The 23,383-nt window shown below is 42.6% G+C and overlaps 1 long non-coding RNA gene across 5 annotated transcripts in view; it reads left to right on the forward strand.

Moving 5' to 3' along the window:
* The window catches only part of LOC138304431 (uncharacterized), a 120,071-nt gene that overhangs the window by 9,650 nt on the left and 87,038 nt on the right, over nucleotides 1–23,383 (forward strand). For all 5 annotated transcript variants that reach the window (XR_011205572.1, XR_011205569.1, XR_011205571.1 and 2 more), the window contains exon 2: nucleotides 5,773–5,912. This is a non-coding gene — a long non-coding RNA (uncharacterized lncRNA). The remainder of the gene's footprint in view (nucleotides 1–5,772; nucleotides 5,913–23,383) is intronic.

A 23,383-nucleotide genomic window follows, 5' to 3' on the forward strand; every position in this document is an offset into this window, starting at 1 on the left:
TCAGGCTCCTGGTGGCTGTGGCGCTTTGAATCGGCTCGCTTATGTCAACTGTTTTACTTTTCATTTTCAGTTTCAGTGACAAAAGGTTCAGTTAGGACTTTACAATGCCAGTAGCTCTAACTCGAGCAAACGTGAGACCCACTGCATTGAATATGCTTGTTATTCTGTTGAAGAGTGCCAGAGTGCTTCTCTGTTCCAATGGAATGGGGGGGGGGGGGGGGGGGAGGCACTCTTATTACCCTCTTATGTTGCAGCAGAGCGCCTACATTCTACTGCATGCTATTCTGGAGACGAGCGCTACAGCTCTCTTTCTGTTTACACCGAAGACGGGTCCTGTGTTCTACTCTCTTTTATTCCGTTCGAAGTATGCGCAACCTATATTGTATGTTATTGCTTAGAAAGGAGCTAGCGTGGGCTTTACGCTGCGTTATTCTGCATCAGAGTGCCTACGTTCTTTTTATTCTATGGGCGACTGTTCAAGATCTCCTATTTTCGATTCTACAGAAGAGTGCCTCCATTATATTGTTTATTCCTTATAAGACTGCCTAGGAAACACCTTGTGGGATTTTCTAGAAGAGTGTCAACGTTATAGTCTGTTTTATTCTTTATAGGGATTTCTACAGCTCACTGTGCTTGTTTCTCTATAAAAATGCCAAGGGTGCACTGGACTTGTTTCTTTATACAATTCCTAGGGTACATTGTGTTTGTTTCTTTTTAAGAAGTCATAGGGTATACAGGGCTTAATTATCCAGAGAAGTTGACCAATTACTTTCTGTTGCATTATTTTAAAAAGTGCCTGTGGTACAGTGTGTTTATTTATTTATAAGCCCAGGGTACACCCTGTTTGATTATCTAGAAGCATGTCTCAGTAATATTCTGTTTTACTCTTTATAATAATGCCTGCATGAATACGTAATATTCTTTTTAATTCTTTATAACAATGCCTGGTGTACTGTTTGATTGTTTAATACGGTGTCTACGATACACTGTGTTTTATTATTTAGAAGAATTTCCAATTTGTATTCATCTCTATTCTTTTTTTAAGATTGTCTAGGGCACACTGTGTTTGTTTTTTTATAAGAGTGCATAGGGTACACGTTTGTTTCTTTATAACAGTGCCCAGGTTACACTGTCTTTGTTTCTTTATAACAGTGCCCAGGTTACACTGTCTTTGTTTCTTTATAACAGTGCCTAGGTTACAATGTCTATGTTTCTTTATAAGAGTTCCTAAGTTACACTGTCTTTGTTTCTTTATAACAGTGCACAGGTTACACTGTCTTTGTTTCTTTATAACAGTGCCCATGTCACACTGTCTTTGTTTTTTTATAACAGTGCCTAGGTCACACTGTCTTTGTTTTTTTATAACAGTGCCTAGGTCACACTGTCTTTGTTTCTTTATAACAGTGCCCATGTCACACTGTCTTTGTTTCTTTATAACAGTGCCCAGGTTACACTGTCTTTGCTTCTTTATAACAGTGCCCAGGTTACACTGTCTTTGTTTCTTTATAACAGTGCCTAGGTTACAATGTCTATGTTTCTTTATAAGAGTTCCTAAGTTACACTGTCTTTGTTTCTTTATAACAGTGCACAGGTTACACTGTCTTTGTTTCTTTATAACAGTGCCCAGGTTACACTGTCTTTGTTTCTTTATAACAGTGCCCATGTCACACTGTCTTTGTTTTTTTATAACAGTGCCTAGGTCACACTGTCTTTGTTTCTTTATAACAGTGCCCATGTCACACTGTCTTTGTTTCTTTATAACAGTGCCCAGGTTACACTGTCTTTGTTTCTTTATAACAGTGCCCAGGTTACACTGTCTTTGTTTCTTTATAACAGTGCCTAGGTTACAATGTCTATGTTTCTTTATAAGAGTTCCTAAGTTACACTGTCTTTGTTTCTTTATAACAGTGCCTAGGTTACAATGTCTATGTTTCTTTATAAGAGTTCCTAAGTTACACTGTCTTTGTTTCTTTATAACAGTGCCCAGGTTACACTGTCTTTGTTTCTTTATAACAGTGCCCATGTCACACTGTCTTTGTTTCTTTATAACAGTGCCTAGGTCACACTGTCTTTGTTTCTTTATAACAGTGCCCATGTCACACTGTCTTTGTTTCTTTATAACAATGCCTAGGTTACAATGTCTATGTTTCTTTATAAGAGTTCCTAAGTTACACTGTGTTTGTTTCTTTATAAGAGTGTCTAGGGTACACCGTGTTTGTTTCTTTGTAGAGTGTTTGGAGGTCTATAGTACACAGAAGTGGGTTTTGCAGGTAGTATTCTCAGATCAAACCTGCTATACTTAAGGAGCAGCTATCCCGATAAAAAACAAAGCAAGCAGAGATCCCAATTTAGGAGTGTAAGTCTGACAATAGGGGCAGATGAGTAAATGCAAACCTGAGAATAGTTGATAACAGTTACACCCCAATGAGATACCATGGCCCAAATGTAGGTGATGTGAAACCCCCTCGAAAACCTATGTTTAGTGCTTGCTGAGTCTTCCTATCCAATAATAAATACAGGGGACTTCAACACTGCTTTGGGTAACACTTTAGATAAGTCTGTCAACAATAGGTCTAATGTATACTCCAAAATGCAAACTTATATTAGATGTCTGATGAGACAGATGGGAGTGTGCAACAGTTAGAGGATAAGGGAGGGAATAAAAATACAGATCTTCATCTACAATAGACTATTTTTTGGTGGCTTACGTAATAAGGAAATACATCTTGAGTATAAGGCTGTTAGCTGCTCACCTGCCCGATCATGTGGCAATTGTCTTAGAAATGAAAATCGTGACAGGGCATACTATAAAGAGGTGGGCCTTAGATTGTACACTTTCAGCAGACCAAGAAGTTTTAGATAAACTAAGACCGGAGGCTGCTAGTTTCTTAGAAATAAATAGGAACTCAGCTCCTATGCATACAGTTTGGGACACCTTGAAGGCCTTTATAAGAGGTGTCCTAATAAGAATTTCTGTACGGAAGAATAGAGAACTTAAGAAGACAATTGAGAAGCGAGAACAAGAGGTGGTCCTCCTAGAAAGGCAACTTTGGGACCTGCACCAGTCGGAGAATCATAGAACTGCATTATTTAAAGAGATACACGATCAAAAACTCATTATCGCCTCAGTCTTGGATGATAGAACAAGGGCCAGGTGGAAAGTGAGCAAGCTGACCCACTAACAGTACAGCGAAATTGCTGGGAAACTCCTAGCTTGGAAAACCAAGGTGGACTCAGTCAGGAATGAGGAAAGAGATATTAGAAGTGGAGAGACTGGACAACTTCTAACAAACTGCCAGGAGGTTGCAAAGGCATTTCTAATGTTTTTCCAGGTGCTATATACAGAAGATTTGAGCACCATGGAAGAGCAGCTCAACAAGTGGTTGGAGGGGCTTCCAGTAGTTAAGCTCTCAGAAGATAAGAAAGAAAGTCTAGAGCGCAAAGAGAGGTCCGGCAGGCAATAGACATGGGCAAGACAGGGAAAGTGGGTGGCCCGGATGGTCTACCCAATTAATATTATAAGGTTTTGGGTGGCACAATTGTGCCTTTTTTGACTCAGCGTTTTATGGCGATCCTAGAAGAAGGGGCTCCCCTCCCAAAGGCCATAGTCACTCTGATCCTGAATCCCGGTAAAGATCCCACTTCCTATGTATCTTTTTGACCCATTTCTCTTCTTAATTGTGATTATAAGATTTTTGCAAATATTTTAGCTAAGAAAATGAGTAAGGTGGCTTGGGGGTTGATAGAAGATGACCAAAAAGGCTTTATGAAAGGAAGATACTTGCATAAATTGACCTATGAATTGATTGGGGCCACTGATCTGGCCTTAGTGGTTAAAGCGCCACTTGCTGGCATAACGCTAGATGAATCCAAAGTGTTTAATAGGGTGAATTGGCAATACTTGAATTCAGCCCTAAAATATTACAACCTGGGGGATACATTTTGTGGGTCCATAAATGGGATTTATAAAATACCTTCAGCAAGAATCCTGTTAAATGGCAAGTTAACAGCAGGTTTCAACATAACCAGGGGCACTAGACAGGGCTGCCCCATCCCCTCTCTTACTTAATCTGTTTATTGAACCCCTGGCCTGTAAGATCAGAGAAGAGAGGGAAATAACATATGAGCAGGGAAGGGTGCCTCAATCCACGAGGAATAAGACAATTCCACCCAGGCATACGGACTACATTTTTCATAAATTGTAGAAGGGAGATGTGTTTTCATTACTTAATGATAACCTTATATTTCAATAAGAATTCCTGTCATTGTTATGTATTGTGGTATTAATAATTACTATAATAATTCAGTCAGTTTTCTTACTTAGTTTGAGAATTTGCATTACTGTAAAAATGGTGCATTGTACCCACTTTCTCCTCCCCCACTCCACCCTCTGGTCAACGGATTGTTTTGGAGTTAGACTTAGAATGTTGAGGAACCCTGAAAAGCGCAATCTGTGTGGTGGCCTTGAGGAGTCTGGATTTGCATCTATAAAGTTGTGATCCAGTATTTACTTGGAGTGGTTATTACAATGTATTTTACCTTTCGATCCTGGGATTAGAAAATACCCTTATATGTTGATGACCTAATGATGTACACAGTAAATTTAGGCTCCTTGTTATCGAGCATGGAGCGATTGCTATCCGACTTTGGAAAAATCTCAGGGTATGAGGCAAACCCATTAAAGACAGAAATAATGGTATGGAATATGGAAGAAGAACATTTCCTAATAAAAACAGAATTGAAATACCTGGGAATTAGAATTGGCTGGGATCTGGATAAGATAGCCATACTAAATTTTAATGGGGCAATGGTGCAAACTGACAAATTATTAATGAGGTGGTCGCACCTACCACTAACCATATTTGGAAGAGTAAATTTAATAAAAATGTCCATCCTGCCAAAATGTACTTTCCTTTTTAATGCCATTCCCCTACACTTCAAGAAAGACTGGCTAGAGAAATTACATAGGAAAGTAAATTCCTTTATATGGGTCTCCAAGAGTACAACAATCTCATGGGCAAATCGTGCAGAAAACATAATAAATGAGGTATTGCACTACCAGACTTTCAGCTTTTATGCCTGGGCCTTCCAGCTTAAAAACAGTTGGTGTTTATTGGTATATTCAGGAAAATCGGGGTCAGCGCTATGTTCAAAATAAATGCTGAAAGAGGTGTGGGGGAGGGGTCCAAGTGTTCATGTATAAATTAAGAAATTGGAAGTATTACAAGAAGGTGAGGCTAAAAGTTTTACAAGTGATGGCACTGCTCTGGGTAAAGATTAGGTGAGCAACAAACCTCTTGTCCTACAGCAGATATGCCCCAGTATGGGACTCCCCGGGCACCCCTGAGTGTTTGAAAGATAAGATGGCAACCACACTCAAGGATTCGGGTATACTAGTGTGTGGCCAGCTGTTACAGGAGGAGAAATCTGTTCTAGGGAAGAACTTCTGGAATTGACTGGGGAGTCCACCTCTAAATTCAAGTTGTATCAACTGAACAGCTGGGCTTTGGGGTAAAGAATAGCAGCACAAATAGGTTGCATAAATAGGTTGGAAGAATGCCTGGTGGAAGACCCCCAGTGGAAGAAAGAAGTGTCATTGTGGTATTGGCTAATGCTCGAAATCATGGATGGAGACTTTGATTTACCTAAGCTGTGTGGAGACTACTTGCTGAGGCCGCTGATAAAAGACATATGGCAAGCATCTGTACACACTCTTTACAGTGCAGTAACACCTGCCTTTTTTAGAAGGAACCATCTTTTCTCCCTTCACAGGACATTTTTGACACCAAGAAGAATTGCTAAACTGAGAGGGACAGATGCGGTATTCTACATGAAATGTGGGCTGCGAGATGCTGATGACACCCACACATTTTTGACATGCCCATGCATCCTGCAGTTCTGGGTAGAGATTGGTAAGATCTTGAGTGGCATATGTCAAGTCAAAATTGAGGTAATCCTTGAGATGATTTGGGTGTATGGCAGAGCCTGGGAAACTCTGCGAAGAGAGTCACAAATTGCTGTTGTACTTAATTTTATTGGGGAGAAGTGAAATCTGCAGTCAGTGGCTTTCTAAGTCAAGTCCTTATAGAGGCTGAATGGCTGAGTATGGGTATGTATGTATGTAAAATGGACCCAAACACTGCATGCATAAAAAGAGCCAGGAAATGGACCCCACTGATAACATGGATGGGGGTGGGTGGGTGTGGGAGCCAGGAGAGCAATCAGGAAGAATATGTCAGTGTCAATGTAATTGTATTTATATAGTGCTTACTACCCCTGATGGGGCATCAAAGCGCTTCTTGGCGAGCAGCACCCTACTCCAGAACCCAAAAGGATTAGTGGTGGATTAGTATATGAGTTAATTTGAGTGGTGAACGTGTGAGGCTGTTAGTTTGATTAAAAAGAATAATGGAGGGATAGAAGAGGGAAGCATCTAGAAAGTGTTAACTGGGAGATCATAGTAGTAAGATGGGAATGAGTAAAAGGAGAGATGGAGGAGGGAAGAGTCTGTGGAAAGTGGTTAGGGAGATCATAGTAGTAAAATGAGGTTTGGGATGAGTTAAAGGAGGGATAATTGAAGGAAGAATTTACTAGGGATGTTTGGGAGATCATAGTTGCAAACTGAGGTTTGGGGTGAGCCAGGAGGGATAGGAGGGAAGAGTCTAGGAAGGGTTATTTTGGAGATCATATTAGTAGAAAGAGATGTGGGATGATTCAGAGAGTGGAGATACAGGATAGATTGTTGAGAGAGGTATAGAGTGAGACAGAGCAGTGCATTGGAGATGGTGTTTATTTTCTCTTGTGCAGTAGGAGTAAAGTAATAAATATTTAGATACACAATTACATAGAAAAGGAATATATGTATAAGCAAGATAATATATTGAGATTTAAAGCTTATACTTCAATGTTTCTTTCGTTTTTTAAATTAAATATTTTCCTCAATATTTAAATAGTGAAGTGCTTGAAGATTGTTATGATAATATTTACCTATTGTGATGGAGAAATAAAACAGAGGCCCATAAGCATCTAATCAAACAACTCCTGCTAAACAGTCTTTCAATGCACATGATGTCAAACAAGATATATTGTTAAACAGAAAGTGTAGATATTTTGGATGGATTCTTTGCTTTTAATAGATCATGTTATTAGTGATGATAATTTAAAGCAAAGAAAACTACAACTATCAAATGAAGTACTCGAGGAATATCCCTTTCACTTAAATCTGAAAAAACACTTCCTGAATATCGGTGCACACATTCTGCACACATTTTATTTAAAAACTGGTCCAGAGAAGCTGCTCAATTGAGGTAATCAATCCTCAAAAATATCTTAAAGTGAAGGTCTTCAGTGCCCACCATCTTATAGAAGACCTAGTCCTGGAGGATAAAGCTCCTTCATGGCAACCCATTACTCCTAGTTTGTTGTGTGTCACTTCTTCAAGTGAGTAATCTACCTGGTGGCTGGACAGAAACATGCTTCTCAAAGGTGTTTACTGCAGTTTTGTGTGTCCAGGTTTTCCTGCACAGGGGCACTCACTCACCAGTGGCTTTATCCCATCTCATATGGGCAGACAGGAATGTGCTGGTAATAGGGTAGATCCTGCGAAATGTAGTAACAAGCACTGTGAAGGGCAAATATATCATACACTTATGTCCTTTGTCTGTAATATTCCCAACCCCTGGGTAATCGCACAGCAAGAGCACAATGTTGGGATCCTAAGCAGGGGTCGGAGTAACCCTAGGCGGTATAACTCTTGAGCCCCCCTAGAAAAGCTTTGATTACAGAATTCTAAATATAGAGGTGTGTTCTCTATTTTTGAGGGTGTCTAGGGTACACTCTGTGTGCTTCTTTATAAGAGTGTCTAGAGTACACTGTGTTTAGTTTTTTATAAGAGTGCCTAGGGTACACGTGTTAAGTTTTTTATAAGAGTGCCTAGGGCACACTGTGTTTGTTTATTTATAAGGGTGCCTAGGTTACATTGTGTTTCTTTATTTATAAGGGTGCCTACGTAACACGTGTTTGTTTCTTTATAAGAGTGCCTAGGTTACATCCTGTTTGTTTCTTTATTAGTGCCTGGCGTACACTGTGTTTAGTTTTTTATGTGTGCTTAGGGTACACGTGTTTGTTCCTTTATAAGAGTGCCCAGGGTACATTGTTTGTGGTTATCCAGTAGCATGCCCATCTTCTACTGCATTGCACTCTATCGGAAAGTGCCTGGAGTTTGCTGTGTTTTATTCTTCCGAATAGTGCCCAGTATACTTTGTGTTTGATTCTTTAAACGAGGCCTGTGCTGTAATGCAGTACATTCTGCAGTGGGCTGCCTAGATCTGCTCTATTTTATTCTTTGAAGGGTGGCCAAGGTCGAATATATTCCATCCTGTAGCGGCATACGTACCGTATTCTCTGTTTTATTCTTTAGAAGACGGAGCCTTTACTCACAATTATCCTTTTACAAAGCGCCTATTGTACCTTGTTGTATCATAGAGTTCAAGCGCCATGTCGTTGGAGAACAAAAAAGGCCCGTTCCCTGGTGCACTTAGTTTTCTAGTCGATGATGTGACAATTAGGTACTTTCTTTTGCATCAATACGTCTCTGAAGTCACACTGCTGTGGTTGTGCAGGCGGTGGCTTCAGTTGTTGCCTTTGCCACCGTGGCACACAGTTTTGAAGTAATGTCTTCTGAAAGATCGCTGCACTTGGTTCTGCGCAGGCGCTGCTGACATGATTCTGCGTGGGGCCGCACAGCGTGTCAGCCTGACCTCACTGGCAGCGCCTTCGGCTCTTTCCAGGACCCCCCTCCCTGCTGGACACGGTTCAGTCGTTCCAGTACACACCATCCTGGCCAGATATCTTTTGCAACAAGGAGAGAGCGACCAGCGCCGGGGGAACAGTCGTGACAAGAAGAGGTCACGATGGTCACCTGCAGGTCTTTAGTGACTGAGGGACGACGGCGTTAACGCCGTCCGGGTCACAAGCGCGGCCTGGACTATGTAAACGACGGGTGACCTCACGTGCACAGCTGTACTCTGTGTCCAGTGTGTGCTCACTTTGTATTCATGCGCCGGTCTTCTGCACTGTGAGCTTACCTGCATTTCTGCATTTGAGATCACCTCCATTCCTGCGCAGTGCCTATGCACTATGAGCTCACTTGCGTACCTGCACCCTGCTTCTGACCTTTGAGCTCAGTTGCATTCCTGCGTAGTGCCTGCGCGGAGTTCTCCTGCATTCCTGCACGGAGTCTATGCACTATGAGCTCACTTGCGTACCTGCACCCTGCTTATGACCTTTGAGTTCACTTGCATTCCTGCGCAGTGCCCATGCACCTTGAGTTCACCTGCATTCCTGCGCAGTGTCTATGCACTATGAGCTCACTTGCGTACCTGCACGGTGTTTATGCACCTTGAGCTCGCCTGCATTCTTGCGCAGTGTCTATGCACTATGAACTTAGCTCCATTCCTGCATTGTTCCCATGCATCATGAGCTCAGCCCCATTCATGTGTGGTGCCTAAGGACTATGAGCTCCCTTACATACCTTCACCCTGCTTACACACTTTGAGCTCACCTGCATTTAATGCGCTGTGCATATGCACCTTATGCTCATTTGCATTCCTGCCCGGTACCAATACACTATGGACTCAGCAACATTCCTGCACTATGCCTGTGCAATAAGAGCTCACATCCGTTTGTACGCTTTACCTATGCTCTAAAGCCTGCTTAGTGCCTATGCATTAAGAAGTCACTTTCATTCCTGTGCACTATGAGCTCATCTGCTTTCCTGCGCCCCGCCTGTGCACTTCGGGCTCACCTGCATTCCTCCGCATTGTCTACGCACTATGCACTCACACGCATTGCTCCACTCTGCACTGTGGGTGCACGTGCACTGCTGCACTCTGGCTTTGCACTGTGGGCTCAGGGCAGTGCTGCACTCTTGCCAGCTGCAGGGCTGGACACTTCAAGGGAAGTCGAGTACCCAGCCAAGCAATTTTTAACCCTTCCCATCCATGGAGGTAGTGTTTACGTCCTGTGGCGCGGCGCTGAGGCGCCATGGACGTAACCACTACGTCCTGGTATAGGCCCTCGGGGGAAGTGCTGGCGCTCCCCTGAGGGCCTCCCCCCCCCCCCCAGGGCAGGGCTGTAAGGGGAATCGCTTCCCCTCACACCCCTCCCCCAGTGATGTCTGATGACATCAGCATGCCAACGCGCCAATGCGAGCTGACCTCATCAGAGGTCAACTCCTGTCGTGCTGGAAGCTAATTAATTTCTCCTTGGTAGGGGGAGCAGGGGAGGCAGAGAGGCATGAGAAGGGAGTTGACGGCTTTTCCTTCCCTTTTCATGTCTCTCTGTGCATTCCTGCAGCACGATCGCTATAATGCCCACTAGACACCAGGGATTTTGTTTACTTTGTGTAAACAAAAGGGGAGCGACCCCTTGGGCAAGGGTCGCTCCCCAAGGGGGGCATTTAATCTAAGGCCATTTCTGCTCCTCTGGGAACAGATCGGCCTATATGAATTAGGCCGATCTTCCCCGTGGGGGGGGGGAGAGGGGTGAGGGGGGCAGAAACCATTAGACACCAGGGATGTTTTTTCTTTTCTTTATTGATAAGGGGGGTGAGCCCTTAGGCAAGGGTCGCTCCCCAGGGGGGCAGTTTTTTTATTAGGCATTTTTTACCCCCCTGGGGGCAGATCAGCCTATATTAATTAGGCCGATCTGCCCCTGGGGTGGGGGGGGGGAGGGGCAGAAGCCACTAAACACCAGGGATTTTTATTTTGTGTTTATATTGATAATGGGGGGCGACCCCCTAAGGCAAGGGTCGCTCCCCAGGGGGCAATTGTTTTATTAGGCCTTTTCTGCCCCCCCTCCTGGGGGCAGATCAGCCTATATTTATTAGGCTGATCTGTCCCCGGGGGATGGGGGGCAGAAGCCACTAGACACCAGGGATTTTTTTGAAAATTTATATTGATGGGGGCGGGCGACCCCTTAGGCAAGGGTCGCTCCCCTGAGAGCAATTTTTTATTAGGCCTTTTCTGCCCCCCCGGGGGCAGATCGGCCTATATTAATTAGTCCCATCTGCCCCAAGGGGGAGCAGAAGCCACTAGACACCAGGGATTTTTTCTTCATTTATATTGATAAGGGGAGCGACTTCTTAGGCAAGGGTCGCTCCCTGCAGGGGAGGGGAGAAATTGTTTTTAGGCAATTTCTGACTCCAATCGGCCTATTTCTATTAGGCCGATCTGGCCCGGGAGGGGGGGTTGGAGGGGAGGAGACAGAAACCACTTAGGCACCAGGGATTGGTGTGTGTGTATGTTTTGTTTCGGGAGGCAGCCCCTTGGTCATGGGTCGCTCCCCATGGGGGCACATTATAGTTGCCCATATCTGTCCCCTTTGGGGGCAGATCGGCCTATTTTTGGAAGGTCCATCTGCCCCCAAGGGGGTCAGAAAGCCCACCACAGACCAGGGAAGATTTTTTATTCAAAATAAGAGGATGATGGTATGGCCATACCCCAACCCAAATAAATGGGGCCAAAATTGTTCTGCCCACCAGTGGGCAGATGGGTCAATTACCCCCGATCCACACCCGGGGGGGCAGAAAGTCTACTAGATGCCAGGGAACAAAAAAAAAAATTGTTGGCGGTGGCTACCAACCAGTAGGGGGCATGGTTATGCCCCCACCCCAACTGAAGGGGGTAACAGTCTTTCAGCTCTCCCCCGCACACTAAAACATCTTATCCCACGGCAAGCAAGAGGCCATTTGATTATTTTGGGTTTTGGTTTTACATTTGAGCCATGAGAGCTTGGCTAACTCTCAAAATCGTCCCACTTGGAATGGTGAGCGCTGCACTTTTTGGACTTTGGGACGCTGCCATGTAGAAAAATCCACAAGACCTAGACACATCTGAAAACTAAACATCTAGGTGAGTCCAGGGTGGTGTGCTTCACATGCACTCACACAATTTTCTTACCCACAAAGCCCTGCAAACATCCAACTTTGTGGGATATCACACATTTCTTCCACATTTTTGTGAGGAACCTTCCGGAATCTGCAGGAATCCATAAAATTCCTACCACCCAGCATTGTCTCATCTACGCCAATAAAAATTCTGCCCCACTTGTCAGCCTAAAAATGTCTTTTTTCAAACTGCCCTTTTGGACCCACTTTGGTTCCCCCTCAATTTCAACATGTTTTTGGCTCTTCCCTATCACAGGCACTTGGCCCTCCTACACAAGTTAGGTACAGTTTTTACGGAGAGACTGAGGGGAGCATTGGGTGGTAGGAAATTTGTCCCGGTGCTGTGATCCCACACAGAAATGTGGGAAAATGTGATTTTTTAGCTAAATTTGAGGTTTGCTGAGGATTCTGGGTAAGAATACATTGGGGGATCCATGCAAGTCACACCTCCCTGGATTCCCTCAGGTGTCTAGTTTTCAGAAATGTTTGGGTTTGCTAGGTTTCCCTATATGGCTGCTGAGCCCAGGACCAAAAACACAGCTCCCCCGCAAAAACAGGTAGTTTAGTATTTGATCATTTTGATGTGTCCGCATAGTGTTTTGGGGCATTTCCTTTTGCGGACTCTAGGCCTACCCACACAAGGGAGGTACCATTTTTATCGGGAGACTTGAGGGAACGCTGATTGGTAGGACATTTGTGGCTCCTCTCAGATTCCAGAACTTTCTGTCACTGAAATGTGAGGAAAAAGTGTTTTTTTGGCCAGATTTTGAGGTTTGCAAAGGATTCTGGGTAACAGAACCTGGTGAGAGACCCACAAGTCAAACCATCTTGTATCTTCCTAGGTGTCTAGTTTAAAAAAATGTGCAGGTTTGGTAGGTTTCCCTAGGTGCCGGCAGAGCTAAAGGCCAGAATCCACAGGTAGGCACTTTGTAAAAAACGACTCTGTTTTCTTTGGGGAAATGTGATGTGTCCACGTTTTTTCTTTTGCTGCATTTCCTGTCATGGTCGCTAGGGTAGGTGGAAGGAAATTTGTGGCTCTTCTCAGATTCCAGAACTTTCTGTCACCAAAATGTGAGGAAAAAGTGTTTTTTTGGCCAGATTTTTAGGTTTGCAAAGGATTCTGGTTAACAGAACCTGGTGAGAGCCCCACAAGTCACACCATCCTGGATTCCCCTGGGTGTCTAGTTTTCACAAATGCACAGGTTTGGTTGGTTTCCTTAGGTGCCGGCTGAGCTACAGGCCAAAATCTACAGCTAGGCACTTTGCAAAAAACACGTCAGATTTCAATGTAAAAATGTGATGTGTTCATGTTGTGTTTTCTGTCGCAAGCATTAGGCCTACCCATTCAAGTGAGGTACCATTTTTATCGGGAGACTTGTTGGAACACAGAATAGCAAAACAAGTGGTATTGCCCCTGGCTTTCTCTACATTTTCCCTTCCAAATGTAAGACAGTGTGTAAAAAAGACGTCTATTCGAGAAATGCCCTGTAATTCACATGCTGCTATGGGCATCCCAGAATTCAGAGATGTGCAAATAACCACTGCTTCTCAACACCTTATCTTGTGCCCATTTTGGAAATACAAAGGTTTTCTTGATACCTATTTTTCACTCTTTATATTTCAGCAAATGAATTGCTGTGTACCTGGTATAGAATGTAAACCCATTGAAAGGTGTAGCTCATTTATTGGCTCTGGGTACCTAGGTTTCTTGATCAACCTACAAGCCCTATACATCCCAGCAACCAGAAGAGTCCAGCAGATGTAACAGTATATTGCTTTAAAAAATCTGACATCACAGGAAAAAGTTACAGAGTAAAATGTTGAGAAAAACGGCTGTTTTTTTCACCTCAATGTCAGTTTTTTTTCTATTTCAGCTGTTATTTTCTGTAGGAAAACCTTGTAGGATCTACACAAATTACCCCTTGATGAATTCAGAACTTTGTCTACTTTTCAGAAATGTTTGGCTGTCTGGGATCCAGCATTGGTTCCACACCCATTTCTGTCACTAACTGGAAGGAGGCTGAAAGCACAAAAAATAGTAAAAATGGGGTATGTCCCAGTACAATGCCAATATTGTGTTAAAAAATTGGCTTTCTGATTCAAGTCTGCCTGTTCCTGAAAGCTGGGAAGGTGATGATTTCAGAACTACAAACCCTTTGTTGATGCCATTTTCAGGGAAAAAAACACAAGCCTTCTTCTGCACCCATTTTTTCCAATTTATTTGAAAAAGAAAACGACATTTTTGCTGTATTTTGGCTAATTTCTTGGTCTCCTTCAGGGGAACCCACAAAGTCTGGGGACCTCTAGAATCCCTAGGATGTTTGAAAAAAAGGACGTCAATTTGGCGTGGGTACCTTATGTGGACAAAAAGTGATGAGGGCCTAAGTGCGAACTGCCCCAAATAGCCCAAAAAAGGCTTGGCACCTGAGGGGGAAAAGGCCTGGCAGCGAAGGGGTTAAACAAGTTGCCTTTTCATCGTTTTAAACATTCTGGTTACATATATTCCAAGTATTGATGTCAAGTAATTGAGAGTTGACGCAGTGTAAACGAGCAACCGGAAAAATAATAAACCAAAGAGCTAAAACCCATCCTGCAAATGGAAATATAGCAGGCAGATCCTCACTACCCCAGAATGCCTTTTCACCTAACGCACCAGTAGTTTACTATTAAACATATTGCACCTGTACTGAGAAATGTCGGCCCCCTCCCTTTTAAATCGAAGAAGTGCAGGTACTCAGTACCTTACAGTGCTGGCCCAATTAAAGCACTCAGTAGAACCCATACCATTAAACACTTGAGCAGACTCCTTCAAAGGGAGGTGTCTCTTGGGCAACTGGTCGGCAGACTCACCGGGCCACTTTGTACTCTGTATAGCACAGTATGGAGGCTGTGCATTTCATGCCTCTTTCTTCGCACCATTTAGTGCTCACACCCCGTGAAGTAGGTGTGTGTTTATCAGCTGCTGTGACAATGTACTGAATGATTGTCCTAAAGAGATGGGCTGTCAAATTTTGCACACCCACTAGAATTTGCATGCACTGCTAAAACTTGCACTTCAATAATACATCTACCTTGCGCTCAAGAATCCTGCGCATCATATTACACCTTATCTGTGCTGCCAAGAGTCTATACATTCAAAGAACTTTGCATGCGCAGGCGAAAGTATGCACATCCAGTGGCGGCTCCTCCGCTACGGCAGTGGAGCATCACTGCCCCGCCAGCAGCCACCGCTGCAAATCCTTTCCCAAGGAAAGGATAATAAACCATGTTTATTATCCTTTCCTTGTGAAAGGGGTGGGGCATTGGGGTCACAAGCAGTGAGGGGAGTGCACAGTGCACTCCCCTCAGAGCGCATGTGTGTTTATCCAGCCGTCTTGGGCTGGCCAAACACACATGCGCAAAAGGCTGTCTCCAGCCCAGCAACTGTGTTGCTGGGATGGAGAGAACCGGCACAGGCTCCCAGTCTGCCTGGGAGCGTCCTGGCTGGGCACTCCCAGCCAATCCTGACGCTGCTCTGAGCAGCGTCAGGATTGGCACAGGGCAGGCTGGGAGCCTGTGCCTGCGGTGACGACGAGGGAGAGGAGCATTGCGGCACGACAGAGGAGTTTTATTTATATATTTTATTAATCCCCCAACACCCTGTGCTCCACCTCCCACGCACCGCCCCGTTACACCCATGAGCCGCGACTGTGCACATCATTCAGTTCACTTTACATGAACTGCTGGAAGTCTGCACATCAATACACGCTACTTGCGTTGCCTGAAGTCTGCACATTCAATTCACTTACGCTGCTGGAAGCCTACACCTCAAATACATCTCAAATACACTTTACTTGAACTGCTAGAAGCCTGCGCATCCAACCCACTTTACTTGCTCTGTTGGAAGCGTACGCTTTCAGTACACGTTACTTGCGCTGCTGGAAACCTGCGCTTTTAGTACACGTTACTTGCACTGCTGGTAGGCAGCACATTCATTACACTTTCAATGCGCACATAGTACATGCTCAGGAAGAGTTTCTGGACTGTAAAAACAGCTTCGCTAGAGAGCGGGAATGTGAAAGTGTACCAGGTATCCCAAGGACATCAAGTTAAGAATGATGCCGCAGATGTGCCGCACCAGCTCTGTCTTAAGAGTGCGCCCTTGGGTCAGCTTGGCCTTCAGTACCTGTGCCAACTGCATCAGAATTCCTAGATAGCGCACACTATAATGCAGCAAAGCCTTCGACTTATTGTGAGAAGGAGCCTTGCTTACCTCATGGAGGACCTATTCAAGCACAGCCCTGCAGTCATCTCTGTACAGCCTGATCTTGGGGAAGGCACTGTTTCATACCTGTGGCCCTGCAGCTGTGCCAGCAGTGGCTGGATCCTAACAGGGGTCTAAAGAACGCTGCAAGCACAGTGACATCTTGAGGAATTTTGGGGCTCTGGTCAAGAGATATTTTTGGGCCCCCTGGTCAGAACAAACCATTTTTAGCCAATTGAGGCTCTCTTGGTGCAAAACAAGAGTGAATTATATGTTAAACCTTTAGAAGCACCCTATGCAAACTGGAGGCTCAAGCTGCCAGCACCTATTAGTCAAATAGTAGCAAAAGAAAGCTTGCACATGCATTGATGAAGCCACTTCCTTTTAGGTCTTGAGCCAACCATGTTATTGGTACCACTTGGGGTAGATGGGATTTAATATGATTTATTAGCAAGGTATTGATTGACGCCTAGAGATAGAAACCATGTGATAGCAACTCAAAACTCTTTGCCTTTTGTGAGTTACCACTTCACTCCCAAGATACCTTGATGTAAATGGACATTTTATCCTAATTTGTATTATTGTGAATTTCATTATTACAAATTATAATTACAGTGAATGTGATTATATACATTGATAATAATTATAATAGTAATTATGATTATGTTAAGTACATCAAGTAAAATGTATACATTTTTTAGTTTCTTTTTCCAGAGCTGGTGGCGAATGACCGTTCAGCATCATGAAGAAGACAGAAACAAGCACATCCTGTCCCTCTGATTCTCAGTCTATAATTCATTTATGGTCCAATGTACAATATGGAGTTACGCTGACAAGCCCACAGGGCTACTCATCATGGAAAACTGTGTTATAGGCAGCTCGAGTAAGGAATCACATTCTTGTAGGGAATCACATTCCACTGGTAGACATTAAGAGAAATGTGGAAAGAAACACGGTTCCCCAAGTGTTTTACCACAGGAAGTGCAGGAGCCTGTTTATGAAGAGAGATTTACAGACTATTAAGTGAAAAGCTGAAGCAAGTGTCATTGATGATGCTGGAATGAGTGAGTGCATGTGTAAACGCTTAAACAGAAGAACATAATTAAAGTCAAACATGTATGCTGAAGAATGTATATTTTGTGGAAAGATAAAATGCTACAAGGTTACATCAACGCATGAGAAATTAATCAAGGCCAAGGAGCTTAGAGTTGACAAAAGGCTTCAAGAGTGTGCAACCATTAATTGTGATTCATAGATCTTAGCAGTTTGTAGTAGGGACATAGTGGCTGCATAAGCCCATTATCATGCATCTTGTTATAGGAACTATTCAAGGGTTAAAGCGAAGCAGAAAAGTCATGCCTCTAGCATACAAACTGATGATCACTACAAAAAAATGAGCGATGAAGCATGTGATGACCTATTTCAATATATGAGAACTGTAATTATTTCTAACAAAGAGGCAATACTTGTGACAACTCTCATTGAAAGGCTTGAAACCCTCCTGACATGCAGAAGAATACAGGGAATAGACAAATCAACCAAGAAGCATATTAGAAGATAATTGGACTCCGATTTCAGTGACAGTCTCCACATATTCCCAGACAACCAAGGAAAATTATTGGCCCAACCTGATAGTGTCATGCTATAAGACATTGTAAGAGAAAACCAGAGTTTGAAAGGAGAATTATCAGTTTTAAAGGTTAAGGCCACAGACATGAACAAGAACATTGATTAAGCATCATCACACAAAAGAACAATTACTAAAACAAACTTGACATCAACACCATGGCCCTATCATCCATCAGGCGTTGATAATGATTCATTTACAGTGCCTGATTACCTTAAACGGTTCCTATTAGAACTTCTGACTGGAGATACAGAAAACACAAAGCAGTCCAAAAGGGCTGCCTTACTTATGCAATCATTCAGTCAGAACATTATATATGCAGTCACAAATGGCCAGCAGAAACCCCCCAAGCAATTGTTGCTCCCATACCCAGTAAAACGCTGACAGGCAATGTTAAAATCATTTACACTCTAAATAGACCTGGTCATGAGATTTCACACTCACAACTCGAAGAATATTATATCGTCTTGTGTCTTCAGAAACTTGCTGCTACCTTAAATGAGCAAATTGTTCTTCCATTTGACATTCAGCCTCATGTCTTCACTAACTTAGTCTAAATGACCTCAAGTGCACTGACATGTGCAGACCTCCTGCCTGTGTAAATCAAACAGACACAGAGAATGATGACACCTAGTCAGAAGAAGATGATGACAACAAATGTGAATGATAAAATTGTGTTTATGTTCACTCATGACAAACATTGTTTATGTAAGATGTGACTATTACTATTTAAAATTATAAGTGAACAGTATGCATATAATCTAAATCAATATTTGAGGAATTCAATGACATTTTATTGTTATTATTTTAAGGACTATATTGCTATTATTACAATTAATAATCATAATTATTTTCAAATTATATTGAATGTAACCAATCTGGTGGAATTCAATTGATTTTTTCACATTATGATGAATTTGTATGTTATTTATCAAAAATATGAAAAACATTATTTTTTTCCTGCTGTAGTTGCTAATCCAATAATATCTGACAAAAGACAAAGAGTGATGGCTTGCTATCACATATTTTCCATCTCTAAGCATCCATACCTTACAAAAAAATCACGTTAGAACCTATCCCCCCAAGTTGTACCAATGGCCTAAATTTGGGGTTCTGACTCATTGCCTATTTATCTCTTGAATCTTGACTTTGTCACACAGTATCCTATGTGGAATTCATCCTCTGACCAAGCCTGTTCTTCAACTTGTAGGAAAACAGATTAAGGGTACCTTGGTGGATGTTTAGTGGACTAGTGCATACTATTAAGATAATATAAATGAGTATAGAGCTTAAAAGTTTAGCTTTTATTGCTTGGTATTGATAATGAAAAATACACCCTACTGACATTCTTGCTGCAACAGTAAAAAGCAAATCACTTTGAGAATTGTCAGCATTCCATCAGGTGGTATCTGGAATGATAATTGTCTCCTTAATTCTATTCCCATGCCTTGTTCCTCCCCCTGCCCATTTTCTGTGTGTACACTTCTTTGGTTAGAGAATGAATTCTAACTCTGCGGAGTGTGAGAACTGGGAAGGTGCTACAGATATTAGCAGGATTGAAAGATAGTCACAGAGGTACAGTGAGGGGTGAACTAGAAAGAAGGTGGTGATGGAGAACCGACAGCGAGAAAGTGGGCATACGAAAGTGGTAATGAATAAAAGGAACGGTACCCAGAAAGAAAAGTAAAGAGAGGTAGATAAAAGAGAAGATTGGTGAAGAAAGATGTAGGAAGTTAGGTAAGGCTTTAGAGTAAGGTAGAGCAAGCTAGAGATAAAATGTAAATATAATGAGAGAGATAGTGGTAGGGCCTACTAAGGTGTGAGGAGAGAGATAAAGTAAGTGTGAAACAAAAGCATATATTTTAATATACTTCAGCATTATTTTTTATATATAAATCTGCATATCACTATGTGTACCAATATATTTAAGAATCAAATATGGATGTAATTTCTTGTTGATCTTAAGTGTTGTTTAGCCTCAACTGTGCTTGCGAAGCTTCATGTCTCTAGTAGTCCTAGAAGCCATTATATTAAGGTTAGTATGTTTGCACATTGCTGAAAAACATCACCTCGTTTCCAGCATTGAAAACTAGATGCAGGATTTTTGGAGAATGTTAACTTACTATTGTATTCATGGTCTCCGCAAAAACGTTTCACACTTCCTCCAGAAGAAGATCAGGTGACCTTCTCATTAGAAACGTTGTACCTTTTGGTGTAGCTATAATTCCCTGACTCTCGAGCTACACAAGGCGTGCAGGACATTATAGTAATGTAGTTCTCCCAAGCTCTTTGTGGTCACCACCCCTGACACCATCCTTGCTTGAATCCCGCAAATGTCCGATGTTTACCGTGGTTGACCTTTATTCTGCTTGATTCTCCATCCCCATTCATGAGAACATTTAATATCTGCTCTCGTTCACTTTCCAAGGATCTCAGCTTCCACGAGCCTGACTTCCTCAAGCATTTATGGATCACTCTTCAAGCTTTTCCCAGGCTCTGAAGACGGATCTAGATGTTTTGGTTTCCCCTGGGGTTCTAGGTTATTTCAATACACTGATTACCTGCTTTTGGTATTTGTTACTTTAGAGCACTGGAAAGAGGAATCCATCTATCACCTTACCAAATTGGCACATATATCCTGTTTGTACCTAAAGCACAAAGAAAAACATTATGAACAAACATATTGTTGGCAAACACAAATCCTCCAATCCCTCCCCAGAGGAAGAAAGAATCCCACTGCCTTTCCTTCTGAATTATGTCAATTACAATATACACTGCTTTATACTGCTCTAAAAATAGCTCCTTAGCTATCTTTACTGATAATACAAATATAATCATTAGTCATTGATAAGGGTCATAACATTCTTATCGACACCTATTTTGGTTCACATCCTTTCTACCTCTTTGCTAACTTTGTTCTTTGTATTCATTATTTCACTGTCATTGTACTGGGAGGGTGGGGGAGGCTATGGGAATTTGCCACGCTGTCACAGCATTTACATGGGGTCTAAGGGCAAAAGTCTGTTCCAGTACATAAGGAACTTTGGACTCCAGACAGGGACCTCATATGTATCCTGTTGAAAATGTAGTGTCCTGTCAGGTACATTCTCACAAAATGTGCAGTTTCCCAATGCTCATATTGAAGTTGCCATTGGCTTCTACATCCATGAAGCTTGCTACAAGAGTAACTTCACATCCACAACTTCCTTGGTCTCTAGGGAGCGATAGATAGATGACAGACTTGTGGCACAGGTGGAGGTGACCATGCGGGTACCCTTTCCAAAGCGCAGAGGGGACAGCAGCTGAAGCTACCTCACAGACACTGAGTCACCAAACTATATTAACCACTTCAGATGCTCATCATTACTTCATTACTTCCACGTCTATTTTCAGTTTCTAGGAATACCATTGGCCATTGATGCCTACCTCAAGTCCATGAAACCTTTTTATTACTGGATAATGTGCACTTTTGACCACGTCATAAAGCACATGTTCACCCTCAAATTCAGAGTGTCCTTTGCAAAAGAGTGAAGGCTGTATTGGAGGTTAAGTACAGCTTACGACGCATATAGTTGTGTTAGATGTACTTCCAAAGCTTCCTGTGATGGTGTCTGATATTTGCAAGGTGAACTGTAAACGCAGTTGATTAGTCCCTTCGCACAAATGTAGCAACCTTAGATTCAGCTTGCCATACCTTGCTAACTCCCTTCCACCACCCCTACTGATTTTCTCCCTTTGCCAGCCTGTCCTCAAAGTGGTGCCCATTAACTTCGCCATTCACTGCAATGGCCTCAACAAGTGAATTTGTACTGCCAAAAAGTCCTCCCATATCTCTCAATACACTACTTGGCACTCAATGGTGGCAAATAGTGTTCAATGCCAGTCTCTTTTCTTCCCAGGATCTTAAAGCAGCATGATAGGCACGATGGGAAATATATCTTTGCATATCAATGTAGGCCATTAGGTGTACGTCTGATTTGTTCTTGAGAAAAAACATTGTGTGGGGCTTAGAGATGGGTATGATGCCAAAGGAGGGTGGTTCTCTGGCAGAGGGACAGGTATGGTTTTTCCTTGCTGTTCCAGATTGGGAGAGTGTGAGCAATCATATATCTTTATTCAATTTTAAATAAAATCATAAAAGAGGCAAGCAATGCATCACATAACCATAATGGATTATCAAAATAAAATGCTTCCAATTACTACAGAAGTATTACAGATAGCAAAACCAATAATCCCATCCATAGCGTGCACAATACACGTTCAAAAACCATTACAGCAATCGGTTCATACTCCTCCAAGGCTCCGTTGTGATTCTATGAATTAGAAACAAAAAGCTTCCTAAAATATACATGTATATGCCACATCTCGTAGCCTTACCATGACTACCTTTAAAATTATTTTGGTTTAGAAAGAAAAAGATACATTAAGTACAGCAGATTATTCATAAGAGAAATCACCCTTCCATTGTTCCCCTCAACTTTATTACTGCTTTAGAGAAGGAGCACAATCTAAGACAAACATCAGGATTGCCTAATAGCTGCAAGTAGAGAAGCGTGTCCCTGTGCTTTTGAAACTTTAAATACTTTAAAATTGATTTTAAAAAGGTAAATACAAAGTTATGAAGAATTTACAAAAAAAACATAAAATATGTCATTTTGGTTGGACATTGCATCTCATGGACAGACTAGTGCAATGATACCAAAGGCCCTCTGGCCTTCCCAGAAACACAGATGCTGCCTTATTGTACAGAACAGAATTGACCTTTCACAGCATGTCCAAGTCTAAGTAGAACACACGCTCGTCCAAAGCTAATAATCGGATACAATCTCTAAAACAGATTTTATTAGATCTATGTGTAATCTTTGTGCCTAGCCTAGTTCTGAGAAATGGAGCTTGATCACTTGCTTATCATCTTTAGGTAAGGAGGATGGTGCTTCAAACATATGGAGCAGACCCAGGGGCATATTTATACTTGCTTTGCACTGAACTAACTTAATTTTTATTGATGCTAATTCAGTGCAAACCTAACTCCATATTTATATTTTGACGAAATATTGGAGTTAAAGTCATTTTCTGGAGGCGTGAAACCACCTTGCGTCAATGAGATGCAAGGTAGGCATTCCCATTCAAAAATGGCTCAAAGCCCCTAGTGCCTCCCATGCAATAAAGGTGCACGGGGGAGGCAGGCCTAAATAATGGCGCTAAGCCTGCTTAGCGCCATTATTTATTGCCTGGGTCGGGGCAAGCATTAGGAGACCTGTGGATCCATATCCATGGTCAAACACCATGGAAAGAGCCCACAGGTGCCCACCCCAAGCCCCAGGAGCACGCCCACCCACACCAGAGGGACACCAGAGGATGGGGGGACCTCATCCCAGGTAAGTAGGGTAAGTAGAAGTAAGTATTTTAGAAATTATTTTAAAGTGCCATTGGGGGCTCTGAAATGGGCCCCTTTACATGACATTGGGTGCAATGGCCATGCCCAGGGGACCATTGTCCCCTGTGCTGGCCTTTGGGGTGGTGGGCATGACTCCTGTCTTTTACAAGACAGGAGTCATGTGGAATG

The sequence above is a fragment of the Pleurodeles waltl genome, chromosome 1_2 (assembly GCF_031143425.1).
Source record: "Pleurodeles waltl isolate 20211129_DDA chromosome 1_2, aPleWal1.hap1.20221129, whole genome shotgun sequence".
Lineage (NCBI taxonomy): Eukaryota > Metazoa > Chordata > Amphibia > Caudata > Salamandridae > Pleurodeles > Pleurodeles waltl.